Consider the following 15872-nt stretch of genomic DNA (forward strand, 5'->3'; position numbering starts at 1 on the left):
AAAGTTTATTTTTATTTTTTAAATAGCATTTAATGTCTCGCATGTTTCAATTTCTATATTGTAGAACCTACACATCTTTGACATGTGCAGCATTTGACTAATTCTATATATGCAAAATAAGTGTATAAATATTCTCGTTAAAATAACGAGTTTTGAGTAAATTTAGTACACTATACGTTAGAAAATTGTCAAGAAAATTTAAGTAGGGGATTATTGATGTATTAAGAAATGAAAAATAAAACAAATTTTCATGAAATTTGCTAGAACGGAAGAAAAGGTTGTTTTTCAACGGAAATAAATAAGTAGTAGCAGGTGTCAGCAGCAGTGAGCGAGTAGAGGGCGTGAGTCAACTAAACAGCGTTACGATACAACAACAGTACAAAATACAAGTGGGTAATAATATTTGAATAAAATAAAAGAATAATTAATTAATTAATATGATGTGATATACGTTATAGATAATATTAAGTATTTATTTGTTATTGAAAAGAGATTGATTAATATGTTATTATCGAATAAAAGAGACCCGAGAAAAAGAAAAAATAATTAATGAGTGTGGTTGTGACAGTTTGGAAATGGAAAATAAGAGGATATTTGTGAGAAGGAGAAAAAGGGTTAAATATCTTAAAAATAAGGGTAGGGCAAGCGTGAGGTGTGGATCAAAAAGAGCGAGGCATAGAGGGTGTCGCTTTCACCTTTGCGCTTTTCGCCACGTCACTGCCACTTGCCGCCCCACTAAGAAAACACCGCCACGTGTACATTCAACGCAGGGATAGCGATCATTCCACACCACTCGTTTTTTTCCTCCGTTATTGCATTTTCTTTTTTTCTCAAAACGCTCGCAATTTTCTGGCCACAACATTTTGTTCGCCCTTTTTTTTTTCTCACATTCGCATTCATGAGTTGACAAGCCAAAAACCTGAATGCGAAAAATGTCACATTAGGCAAATGAAATCGCCGCCTTATCTTTTTACGTCAACTTAACCGATTTTAAAACATTAAACTTTTTTTTTAACCTTTTGTTTTTTGTCTGGAGAGGATTTAATTAAATATCTTGGTATAGTGATAATGTTGATTAAAAATGTTTATGAAGCAAAAGAGACATTTGAGGACTTTAATGGGGTGTTGGACAGAGGCAGGTGTGGGATTGTAGTAGAACGTGGAAGGTTGCAGTCTTGGTTGAAAATGGTTGTCGGAGGGACCAGTGTGTCTGGGCAGATATTGAGTTTCCGGGTCTAACCCTGGAGGCACTGTTTGGTGGGAGACACCAAAAACTACATCACTTGCGTTAGTTACCTCTTCATTTCATGGGTGTCGGCTCCATTATTCAAAAATAGACTCAACTAAGGTTTCTTATATTCCATAACGTTCCAGATACTAATTCATTTTCTTTATTTTTTAAGTTTTTCTTTTGCAAATTTACATTTTTTTAATAGATAATAAGAGAAATTTATTATAGACATGGTGAATCTTAGATTTTTATTACTTTTAGTTTTGAAAAAAAAAAATTCTTTTTGACCGACACAAATTATATTGAGATTTGTTAATATTATTTTATTTTATAAGTTATATATGTATTTGAAAAAAAATATATTTTTTTATATAATTAAGTTTATTATTTTTTATTAAATTTGAATTATCTTTTCGTATAAAACCTAATTTTGAAAGTAGAGTTTAGATTTGAATTTTATTTTCCTACCATGTTTGTGGTTTATTATCCATCAAAGACTAAATCATAATCTAATTAATAATTATGTAGACAAATTTTGATTCCCTGTCAAAACATATGTAGAAAATATTCTCAAAACCCATAAATCAAAAAATACCAACAAACAAAATCAGGCAAAAAAAATATTTCTGATCTTAATACAAATTCAACAAATAGAATAAGCAACATCAACACAAATAGAAAGAAAAAACAAAAACATATTAATTAGAAATGATGATAAAAAGATTAGTACATGTAACATGAGATTCAGGAAATATAATTTACCAAAACTCTAAAAACAAAAAAAAATAATAACTATAGAATGAAAAAAAAAAACAAGAAGAGTCAAGAGAAGTCGAGGAGAGATAAAAGAAGTAAATCAAACCAAATTTGATTATAAGAGAATAAAGATAATTAATCAGTTTTTTTTCGTAAACAAAATTATAATTTACTAAAAAAAAGTTTTAACTCATTGAATATCATTCTTAATACCAATAAAAATTAATATACACTAATAAAAAAATTTCAAAAAAAAAATTCATAAACTAATAATTAATCTAAATGGGCATTATTAGTACTAAAAATATTTTGAGACTTTCTTTTCTTAAATATAATTTTATATTTAATTTAATAAAGATATATTAATATTAAAATAATTAAGACATTTTTTAAATATAATTTTTATTTAATTTGATATAGGTATGTTAGTATTAAAAAAATATGAGACATTTTTTCTTAAACATAATTTTATAGAAAATTATTAGTACTAATTTTTTTAAAATATTCTCTTTTTTTACAAGTTTTACTTTTGAATCGGTCCTGGTGCTATTACTATTAATCTCATGCTACTCTTTTATGGAATAAAATTAGAAGTTAGATGAAAGAGATTTAAGTTCACATTTCCACTAATAAAATACTAACAACATTTACTGATTAAGAAAGATATTACTATTTAAAATCTAAATTATGTAAAAATAAAAGAAATCAACACTTCATGATTTATACCTTATTTTTTAATTTTTCAGTTTATACTTCCCTCGTACACAACATTTGTGTGGCTTTCAGAATTCTTATCATTGTATGTGTAATATGCTGCATTGTAAGGTATTAATTAAAGGTATATGGGACAATAATAAGTTAGGTGACATTTCATACGGAACGAATCTCCTTCATACACATGCTTTCTTTAGAAGGACTTAAATAATGAGAATGTCATACAAGCATATTTAATAACTTCTAAATAATTTAAATAAATTGAATTTACATATAACTGAGTGCGTCTGGGTATTAACTTCAATTATTATAAATATATAATTTTATATCTATAGAATTGATATCAACATAATAATATTATTTTTAATTATCACTACTATTTAAAGACAAAAATTGTAAAACATAATTTTTTATATGGCCTAAGTATTTTAATTAAATAACCCTTTAAAAAAGTATATTCATTTCAATTGTTTTGGGAATGAGTGTAAACTTAATGTGATTACATTATACCCTGTTAAAATATCAAGTTGGATATCAGTGAGCGTGATACAAAAACAAATCAAATGAAAATTAAGTCACAAGAAAAACTTTTACACTTTCGATAGTAATAATAAAATCAAAGTTCTAAATTTGGCTTTTACTTATCAATATTTTACGGACTTAAGTGTAATTTTCATTCCTCAAAGTCTACGACAATAATTATTCCAAAGAAAGGAGAAATTAGATTCAGTTGTTTCGGTTTGTGAAGAGTTTTGCTAGTGGTTATTTAGTATTTTATTTTATAAGTTTATCTAAATATTTAATAATCATCCTTGTATTTCCTTATACAATTATGAACTTATATGTGGGTTGACCATCGTTTTCATCTACATATTATTGAAATTTATCCATATGAAAATTTTAAATTAACTATAAGTATAAGTTATATTCAAATTTTTAAATTGAACGGTAGATCGAGAATAAATATGTGTATATTCACTCCATTCCATGCATATTATTTGAATATTTATTTTCGTTCTCATGTCGGTATCTGTCTTAAATTATTAAAATATAGTTTATTAGATAATTTAAAAAAATGATATGATTTTAATTCTAACTTTTGTAACTTGCTTTTAAAGAACATATATAACCATATACATCAAGTTAAAATTTCTTTCTAAATCTGTTACATTAAAGAAAATATTTTTTAAAAGTTTAAAACTAATCAAATAAAAAATTTCATCGTAATATTCAAAATAGATAATTCAGTAAAATATATTAATACAGTTTTACAAAGATATAATTATCTAAAATACAATATTTATACTGTCAATCTAAACCAAGATTGCCCTATACAAAATTAACTTCTTATTAAAACTCTTAGAGACTTTTCACTATTCTAACTTATGGTTCATCAACCTTCAAAAGTGCTTCTAAACATGTAATTTCATTTGTTCCCACCAAATAGATGATTATCACAAAAGAAAGAGACAAACAACATAAAAAGACTCAAAGTACACCAAAGAATAAGCTAATGATGCTCAACGTTATAAGACTGATGCTCACAACATAAAAAGAACAAACACATTATACATTCTTCGTTTTAAATTATTAAAATATAGTTTATTAGATAATTTAAAAGTTGATATAATTTCTTTTATTATTTTCGTAACTTACTTTTAAAATACACATATAATCATTTTTTTTTCTTTCTTCTATAATTATTTGATTTTTATTTGATTACTATTTCATATATGAAATTAAAATTTCTTTCTTATTTTTTTTAATTAAAAAAGTATAGGCATCTTTTAATATTTAATACTTGATAATATGATATTCTTTTGTTATAATTTTTTATATAAAAAATATTTAGTTAATATTTGAAACATGTAATTAAATATGAATATATTCGATCCTTTATGAAAATAGAGATAAATTTTATATTGAAGATGAGATAAGATGATAAAACATATATTCCACCCTCTTGCGATCTCTACTCATATTCATAAAAAAAAGAATAAAATTACAAAAGATATTTTGGATCTTATATTCATAAGTTATAAGTTATGACTAACTTATTTGGGCTTGTTTATGACATACTAATTTTGAAAGAATTTGGAAGTTTTTTTTTTACTAATTTGGATGGAAATTTATACTTATTTAAAAGAATTTGGAAGAGTTATGGTAAGAATTTGTGTTTGTTTGAATAATTTCTCTATAAATTCTTAAAAGAAATAAAAGGACAAGTGATTTTTTTTTTTGAAGAAAAGTTATCTTTTACATATATTATTTTATGTTTAATTTTTTATATTATACATATATAATTTTAATTTTATAAATTTTAATTTTAATTTTTCTTATTTTGTAATTATTTATAAAGAAGCTTACCTGGATAAACTCTTGTAATTGTCTGAGTAATTTTTAGCTTACTATAGCATGTCCTTAAAACCACCGAGGTAAAACTTGTTAAACAAGTTGCTATCACATTAATCCATAGTTTGCCATTGTTTTCTTTGGAATTTTTTTCTTTTGGTTTTCATTATTCTAAATTGGACTTTTCTAAAAAAGTTCGTCAATGGGAATTATTACTTTGTTGAATAATGTTGTTAGGATAAAATAAATAAAGTTGTTAGATATATATATATATATATATATATATGTATTTATTCTAGAGGAGAGTTATTCTTACTTATAATTAAACCGAACAAAAATTCAATTTGATTAATATTTGATGAAGTTCAATAAGGTTCGGGAAAAAAGTGAGGTAAGAAAAAATTAAGTTAAATATATTTAACTTTCGGTGATAATTTAAAATTAATATTTTTTAAATTTTTTTTATCTAATTTAGTCTTTTAATTTTATAAAGATGTGGATTTAGTTATATTAAATAAGATATGTTAAATTTATTTGATTAAAATGATTAAATTTACATGTATTTTTAAAGATGATGAATTATGTAGAAGGTTCAAAGATGAAATACTTTCAAATTTTTATATAAATATATTAACCTAATATTTAATAAAAAATAATAATAAATAATGAGGGAGTGAACAATTACGAAAATATCCAATTTTCTTAAATTTGTAGCACACGTGAAGGATACTTCTACAATTTCAAGTGAGAAATACAGTTCAGAGGATTACAAGTTTTTGTGTATATATGATATGATCATCACTTTTGGGCGTAAGTTGTAAACTCAATTTTATACAATGTCTCAAGGCAATAACAATGAAAATAATTGACATTAAGATGTATTTCTTTACTCATCTTCTTTCCTTTTTCTTCTTCCTTTTTCTTCTTTTAGATGTTCACATTTATTTATTTTATTTATTTTCTCATAGTCTTTGTAATTTTATTCTATAAAATAAAATTTAATTAAAGTGCTTGTTGATCTATTTGTTAATGTGGTAAAAATGTGTTCATTATTTATATTGTTAATTGATGATAAATTAGATCATATAAACATAAGTATAATGTAATTGATGGTGGGATATTCATAAGAAAAGAATGATTAATATGTTTGTGAACTATTGGATTTCATCTTAAATTTTTTTGAGAGACAACTTATAGTCAAGACCTCTTAATCTTGGTATAATTCATACAGACCGAAAACCACCATTAATATGTGGAAAGAGTAACATGTGTAAATTGTTTGAAGTGGGGTGATAAAGTAGGCTTGGTCCAACGGGTCGTTCTGTAAGTTCGTCGAGAAAACACTGAACGGACTGAGATATTGAATTCATTGGTCCGTAAAATCCCAGCACACATAACATGTCGCTTGTAAGGTCCACTTACTTTCAGCGCTAATGTTTTAGGGTCTGGCCTTATCAGTTGGGCCTGAGGCTGACCCATAGGGTGCCCAAAGCCCTTAAACCAGCCTAACACTCTCATTTTCTGACACTTTTCAAAAAAACCCTTCTTCTTCCTCTCTTAGAACTACAAATGTTCTCTATTAGGGTTTGGACCTCCTTCATCTTCGAGCTAGCTCAACTCCGTTCCTACTTCACGTAAGTTGGTCTTCAACTCCCCTCTAGTCATATTTTCGTGATTTCATTTAGGGTTCATCGTAATAAGCTTGTTTTAAATCTATTCCGCTATTTTTCCAGCTCGCTAAATTGTCCTAAGAGTTGTGGTGCTTCTTTGCTCGTACCCAAAACCCCTCACAGTAGCTTTTCCAAGTAAGGGAAGCTAGGGTTCCTCGTATTTTCTGAATGTTCATATATTTTTTGCTTGCTTCGTGTGCTACTGTGGTCATATGAAATGTCTTGGTATGCTATTTGGATTTGTACGTATGGTTGATGCAGATACGAATAGTGGCGAGAATTGATATTCTCGCCTAGGCAAGAATAGCAAAAACTGGCCCAGGTTGCTACTCGAGCTCTCGCTCAGGCAGAGAGCTTTCGTTTTGAGCGAGGAAGCATTTCGCTCAAGCGAGAGGGTCTCACCGAAGCGAGAACTCGTGGTGTCTTGTTGTGGTTCGCTTGAGCGAGGGTCCATAGCTTGAGCGAGACAAGTGTTGGAATTTGTGTTCTTTTCCATGTTTTTGGTTGCTGGTTGTATGGTTGGTTGGAGTACCCTATTTAAAGTGTGAAGTATGTGAAATGCATGTAATATATGATGTATAGTGCCACGTATATTGTATGAGATTAAATGGGGATGAGATGTTGTTATGTTGAACATGAAATGGAAAGTATGAATTTTGTTGGATGGTTGGTTATAAATATTGGCATGGAACTGGTATGCATGATAACTTTATGCTTGGTTGGTGAGACATGATTTTGGTATGGTTTAAGACGTAATTCCATGAATCTCTAGGTGAGATATCATGGTGGTGACTCATAATTCCACGATGGTTTCGTAGTGGTGCCTCATGATCAGGACGTAATTCTATGGTCCCTGTTAGTGGGAGTTCATGGTGGTGCCTCATGGTTAGGACGTAATTTCATGAAGGTTTCGTGGTGGTGCCTCATTATATAATTTAGCAAGGATTCAATTAAGGATTGCATCCTGAAACTCTAAAGATTTAGTTAGTCTCACGTAGAGCGTACTGACTCAAGTGGTGAGAGTAGTAGGAGGCCTTAGTCTTTGGCAGGATAATGACCTTAGATGTTTGAAGGCTAACCTTGTGCGTGGTAGGGTGAAATCCATTGGCAATTGGCTCTGCATAGCAGTAGAGGCCACCACAAGTGCAAGTATCTAGTGAATCCGACTGATTATTTGTATCCGGATAATTGAATCTTAGAGTCTTGTTTGTTGGTCATTACATGCTTGGTTGTTTTATTTATCTTTGACTTTTAAGTTGCATGTTCAATTGTATGATAAACCTTTTTCACTCCGGCTTACCCTTTTTGTTTGTTTGTATGTTTTGTGTGATTTTCTCCTTTTTGCGATGATTATCAATTTATTGATGTGAACAGATGTGGCAACTCCTCGTGGTTATCAGAGTGATGGAAATTTCACTGTGTAGCTTATCTTGGGTTGGATCCCCCTTTCTCCAAGTTTTCTTTTAAGGCACTACGACCTATGTAATATCTTGCTCTAGAGGAGCAAGCTTTTGATCAACTATCAAACTATTTCTTTTGGTTTTGTTATTTACATCGTGGTGTGCCTTAGTCTTCTTTTCTAGTACATTTGGGATAACTGTAATGGTTTAAACATGTGTACCTTTTGGTACTGCTCTTCTATGTTATATCTTGTGTGATGTTTCATTTATAGATTTATTCTCTATTAAATGAGATGTTACATCGCTCGTGCGGACAAGAGGCGAAATTAGGATATTCACCATCGTCAATATTAAGTAGTGAATATAAATATCTTTTGTAAATCGATGAATGACTGATATTTTTGAAAAACAATATTAAATAACAAATAAGTTTTGCATACGTGATATTACAATATTATTTATTGATAAAGTTTAACAACAAACTTTTTACCAATGAATTTTGATGATCGATAAGGATCTTATTGTTGAAATAAACTAACTCAAAAACTCAAAATTTTAATTAAGTAACAAATATTTTTTTACATACGAGATATTTACAATGCTATTCATCCTAAAAGTTTAGCAACACATTTTACTAATAAATTTTAGCTATTGATAAGGATCTTATTGCTAAAATAAATTAACTCAAAATTTTAATTAAATAACAAATACTTTTACATATAAGATATTCCAATATTATTCATCGATAAATCTAGCAACAAACATTTTATCAATGAATTTTAATCTTTTATAAGGATTTCAATGCTAAAATAAATTAAATCAAAATTTTAATTAAATAATAAATATTTTTTACATATGAGATATTATAATATTCGGTCCTGTTAACCGATGCTTTAGTTGAAGATAATTAATATGCATGAATTTTACAAGAAAGAAGTTTATAATTAATTATGATATTAAATGAAATTTAATCTAATAACCATTAATGCAGTTTTATTCTATTTAAAGGATAAAAATGTCTATAAGTGATTTATAAATATGTTTAATATATTTTTAATGTTCATCAATAAAAATTAAAAAATAATTCAATAATAAAATAAATATATTTTAATATTGCTAAAAATTAAAATATAATTAAACATAAAAAATTTAAATTAATAAAAAACCAACAAAAAAAACAGTGTTAAAAGTTAAAAGTTTTAATTTGAGACTTCATTAAAAGTTCTCTCTTTAACTTTTGGATAACTTTTTGCAACATTTCTGCTAGCTTAACAAAAGCTAACATTATAAAAAATTTAATTACCTAAACTTTTAGGTCAACTACTGGATTTAAATTTGCATCTTCAGAAGTCTTCACATTTCAAGCTTTCAATTAGAGACTCTTGAAGTGTTAATTTTTTTTTGTTTAATTATGCCTTTGGTCTCCATTTTGGAGTCAAAATCTCAAAATGGTACCAAAATTTTTAAAAATCTCAAATTGGTTTCTTTTTTTGATAAAACATCTCACATTTGCCATTTCCGTTAAGTCAAGATGCTGTTAGAGGGAGTGCCACGTGTCAGTTCCTCGATTTTTTGAATTTTTTATTATTTTTTATTATTTTTTGATTTTTTTTTAAAAAATCAAAAAAATTGCCACATGTCAAGCTGTCATCGTGCCACGTTGCAGTGACAGAGTGACGTGGCAGTGACAGTGACACGTGTCAGTATTATGCCAGATGTCATTTCCTTAGTCTCAATTTGGTCCCTTTATTTTAATTTGTCTCAATTTAGTCCTAATTTTTGTAAAAGTTTATCAATTTTGCCCCTCTTCAAATTCAAACAAAAAATTAATTTTATATAAATGTTATACAAATATTTTTATTAAATTTAATATTTTTATTCAAATTGATATTTTTATTATACATTTTTAACATAGCTAAGTTTATTTAAAATTATGTTTCACATTCAACTTTACTTAAAATTGTTTTCAAATTTTAAATTTATGTGTTTTATTGTTACATGAACTAGTTAATTTATGAATTTTTTTCTATTAACAACTTTTAAACCATTTTAAATAAAGTTCAATGTAAAATATTAATTAAATGAACTTAATTTGCTTAAAAATATTTCCTTGAAATATCAATTTTGATGAAAATATTTGTGTACATTTATATAGAAATTAAATTTGATTTCAATTTGGAGAGGGATAAAATTGCTAATTTTTACAAAAATTAGGACTAAATTAAGACAAATTAAAATAAAGGGAGCAAATTGAGACTAAGGAAATGACACCTGGCGTGATACTGACATGTGTCACTGTCACTGCCACGTGGCACGATGACAGCTTGACACATGGCATTTTTTTTTAAATTTAAAAAAAAAATTCAAAAAAAATTCAAAATAAAAAAATTCAAAAAAATAATAATAATAAATTCAAAAAATCGATGAACTTACACGTGACACTCCCTCTAACGGCGTCAACCTTGACTTAACGGAAAGGGTAAACGTGAGACGTTTTAACAAAAGAAAAAAAAGGGACCAATTTAAGACTTTTAAAAATTTGGGTACCATTTTGAGATTTGGACTCCAAATGGGGACTAAAGGCATAATTAAACATTATTTCTTTTTGCTTTTTAGTTGAGACCTTGCAAATTTCAAAGTGTTTATTTTTTATTAAAGTTATTGTTTGGAAATTTCAAATGTTATATTTGTCTTTTTAAAAATATATTATATGTATTTATATTATTTTAATTAATATAGTTAATTATTTCAACTTTCATTATAAAAATAATGGAACTAATGCACATTAATCCTTAACCGGTATCATAAAGATACTTATTAGCATTTGTAAGTTTTGAAATGGTTGAAATGCCAATAATGGGAGATTGAATTGGCTAGTTAAAATTTTTGGCAATCTTTAAAGGCTAAAATCTATCTTGAATTGAATCAATTCGATCACCAAGTTTGGATGTAAAAACCTCTGGAAATGATACTTTCAATCAGTCAAAAACAAATTTAGTCGATTGATTTTACTAAACAGATTTTGTATTGGTATAATCAATCGATTGAAACAGAAAGATAGCCGACTGAAATACTGGAAAAAATGCATAAATGCAGATTTAAGATTTGGAACAAGAACAATGTAAAAGAACAATAAGACAAGTTCTAATTGATTATGCAAACATGCTCAATGTTGCAGATGTCACCAAAACACTCAAGAATATGAAAAAGATGGTTTAAATCCAAGTTCTTTTAACTTTAAATGATAATGCAAGAGAGAAGGGTTAGAGAAAATATTGGATCATAAAATATTTTTATACTGGCTCACTCAAATCTGAGCTACATCCAGTTTGTCAAGGCAATCCGAGCCTGACTTTGCACTATTTCAAAAGATTTACAAAATTTACACTCTTACACTTTCAAAACAAGCAAAACACATCCACACACACACACACAAGATTCTTGAATCACAAAAGAATCACAACACCACAACAAGAAACCTCTTGCAGACTTGGAAAACCACCAAACACACACACAAAACTTGAGAAAGATCAAACCTCAGTGGTATCACAACCTTGCCTACCACAAACACCTTTTTTCAACAACTGCATTATGAATGATCACGAAAGAGAGAGAATTCTCAGGTTTCCAGAACAATCTCGCGCTAAAAGATGATCTTGTTACCTCTCTTTCAAAAATCACAACACTTATAGTCAAACTGTTTAGGAAATTCAACAAGTTGGTTTCCAAATCAATCGGTTGATTTCACTTGACTTAAGTGAAATCAGTCGATTAAAAAATATATCAACTGATTGAAAAGGTCACAATTTAAGACTACTGCAGCTAACCTTTTAACCTGTTGAAAATCCATTCAACAGCTTAAAAGACACACTTTAACCTATTGAAAACTATTTCAACAAATTAAAAAACACAATAAAAATCAAATACATCAAACTAATGCTACAAGGTCTACAATGTGAATTACAAACATCAAACATTATTTTCTAATGAATGTGGAGGGCAAGTGTTCAAGGCTTGTTCAACATGAATGATATCAAATCTCCATAAACCCATCAATGTAGCATGATTCCAAAGCAATGACTTCAAGTTAGTTCAATAAAACTTCATCAAATTTTCATGAGACACACCACCTAGACTTCACGTATCAACAACATTCTCTTATAATATCATTCATCAATAAAGTTTAACAAGAAATATTTTACCAATAAATCTTAACATAAAATTTAACCGTTGATAAATCGTCATTAATTTTAATTTACCAACAAAATTAGGTAATTTTCCACAAATTTTATGTGTCATTAAATTTGTTTTTTCTTGTAATCTGTAACTTTCAATAATTAAATTTGTTTTATCATCTTCAATAATTACTAACACAAAAATCGAATACAATTTAATATAACTTAAACCACCTAATATTTATCACCAGTGTGTTTATCTTCATTAATGTTTTTATTTGAGAACCAAGATAACGCATTATGTTAAATTTCGTTGTATTATATTTCTTTGTAAAAATGAAGTATTTTTTTATATGGGAATTTATAAAAAGGCCTTTAATAATCAAATGAATGCTAAAACAATTGCAATTCGTTCAATAATTACAAAACAATATATAAAAGAAAAATAATTCATAATAAATTCTATTTAATTTTTTTTATCCAAATTGATTTCAAGTACAAGGGACTATTTTTTCTTTATTTTAATTTTCTCATAGGTAACAGATGAAATAAAAATAATAAATTATTAATTTCACTTTTTACTTAAATTAGTCCAAAGCAATACAATCATAATTATATATATTTTTGTATTTTACTTTGAATTCTTAACATTAATCTAATTTAACTTCCTTATGTATTTTTTTTTTCTCAAAATTGCGGATTTATTATTTTAAAAAAACCGTGGCTTATATCTTCAGCTAAGTAGTTATAGGTTGACACAGTAAGTACATTTAAATATATTTTTTGGTTTCTAAATTGTTGGGAAAAACATCAGTTTGATCCTTCCAAGAATAATCAGATTAACATAGAAATTAGAGCAAAAACGATGATACATAATATAACGTGAAAACTTCAAATACAGAAAAAAATCACAGTCATTATCAAAAGACAACCAAAGAATATTCACTATATGCAAATTTATACAACATACAACTAACTCTTAATCATTGACCCCAAATACATCTATACTTTCCATAGTAAGAACTTAGCTACATCTCACAACACTCTATTTGCAAGAGTAAAAGAAAGCCAACATTAGTTCAATGTGTTAAGACTTGGGACAACTAAAAACATGAACCTAGAGTCCTTTATATAACCATGAACGCACACTTCCTTTACTTATCTTAAGAGAAGTAGGACTTTACATGTGCATATTTTCATCATATTCAACATAAATTTAGACGTGAAATTCATCTATGTCCCAAACTTTCATCCATTTTTGTCCTTAAACTTTAAAAATAATAAATATAGTCATTTTAACCCTATGACGTTAATTTTATTAGACTTGTTAAATAACATTTCAGAATGATATTTGAGGTAAAACATATCAAGTAGTATGAATAACCCAATGTCAACCAAAAACATCTTCAACTAGATTCATTTATTTTTAAAGGTTGAAAACCAAAATATATCAAAATTTGAAATACATAAATTTCACCTTCAAAGTTAAAAACTAAAAACATATTTAAACCTATAAAATAAACTATCTAAAAAAAAGTAATACTTATTTTGTGTGCCACTCAAGGTTCCTAATATTTTTAACAATGAATTATTCATATAAAGAAAAGATTAAACATCTCAATCCATCGAGATTTTATCGTGACATTTTATTTTGTGATCCCAGAAAAAGATAAGAAGTTGAGACTCTTTTATATACTACTATTACATATTTTAAAAAAAATATGAATACAAATTTTAACTTTAACAGAATAAATGTTAACAAGATATCCTCGAACTACTCTCCCCATCTTAAATGAAATAATTGTATACAAATATTTATTCAAAATTTTCTCTCAACCAATTTGTAATCAGATTTGACACTTTCCTAAATACGACACTAATTACACTTTTCACTATACTGTCGCTTTTCTTGGTTCATGTCCATTTATATACTTCAGCAAATGTGCAGCCATAATTATTTCAGTATAATTTTAAAAATCTCAAAATTTTTAGAAAGATATTTATTTTCTCCAAAAATTAATAGAAAATGCAGTCAACTAATGTAATGATATCTCAATTTTTTTAAACAACAATTTAAGCCACTTGCGAAGATTAATTAAAAAAATATTAACACCATAACAAAATTCGAATTACGATTTTATCACATATATAAAACTTTTTTCTTTATGAAGCAAACCAAACTTTAGTTCACACATATATTTCAAGTAATGGGCAATACAAGTACCTAAAAGGTTTGTATTGTATCCTTAGTTGTCTTGCTAGAAATAGCCTTTAGGCACAGAAAGTAAGGGTAATAAAGTAACTGCAACATCAACTTTTTTTCTTGGGTCCTAGTTTCAGTGTCTGTGTTCACATCAACCAATTTTTCACAATGGGGGCAAGCCACGCACGTCTCTTTCTCCAACCCTGGATCATTACCATGTGAATGCGTTCAAACGTTGTTTCAACTCAAACTGAGAAAGTGCAACACACATTTCTTGTTCAAGAGGTGAAAGATAATATCTTTTATTTTCTGGTTCAAGAGGTGAAAGATTATAATGTTGGCACTGTCAAAAGGAAAATCCATGCATGAACTGAAAAGAAGAAACAAATCCAATTCACATCTTGTGTTACCAATAACCTTTCGACAAACGTTTTACCCTTGATTTTGATCGTTGAATAAAAAACACAAGTTGCAATAAACCATCCACTTTTGGAGGGCTTTATGCGGTTCTAATTCCTTCAAAATGAACAAACAATTTTAAATCATCCTGAAAAGTGTAAAGAACTAAGCAGATTAAAAGAGAAAATTGACATGACGAGGATTCCAATTCAAGTTTGGTACCATTATTATTTATTCTAAACCGATCTAAGTTAGGTACCAAATTATTGGTTTAGATGGGGTTTTAACCAAAAATTTGCTATTTGTTAAATACATTTATTCATATCATATAATAAATATGGCATAGAAAAAGGGTAATGTATTTGCTTCCACAATAATACTTTATAATTTATGTTAATAGTTTAATAATTTTACAACTTAATATTCACCGACTTGCCATCTCTGTGATTTTGCAACGAATTAAAACTTGTGATCTTATTCTATTCTCCATTTCGCCTACTATTCTTTGTTACCTTTCCACATCATGTGATGATAAGAACAAAAATAACATAAATAAAACTGGTATATGTGAAAGTGTTATTTCAAAGGAAGTTGTTCAAATGATATTAGATTGGATCTTGAACTTTTGTGGATGAAAAAATTATATATATATTTTTTCTAACTTTTACGTCTAGTTATATAAGTGAAACTAATATTTGATTTATTGCGAGAGAATAAAAAAATAAGATAAAAATAACATTTTCAAATTGAAAGCACTTTTATTACATCGATTGATTCGAGATTCTCTTTAATTAGTGCAATAATTGGCTTGATTCTAATGAATAATATTTACAAAAAAATAAAATAAAATTGGAAGTTAGATGTCTTTTCTGAAAACATTATGATACATTTGACATCGTAAAGAAAAGAGTGAGAATGCATAAAAAGACACTTATACATTCATGATAAAGTTTGTTCTTACAATTTATTTCT

The sequence above is a fragment of the Vigna unguiculata genome, chromosome 8 (assembly GCF_004118075.2).
Source record: "Vigna unguiculata cultivar IT97K-499-35 chromosome 8, ASM411807v1, whole genome shotgun sequence".
NCBI classification, from domain to species: Eukaryota; Viridiplantae; Streptophyta; class Magnoliopsida; order Fabales; family Fabaceae; genus Vigna; species Vigna unguiculata.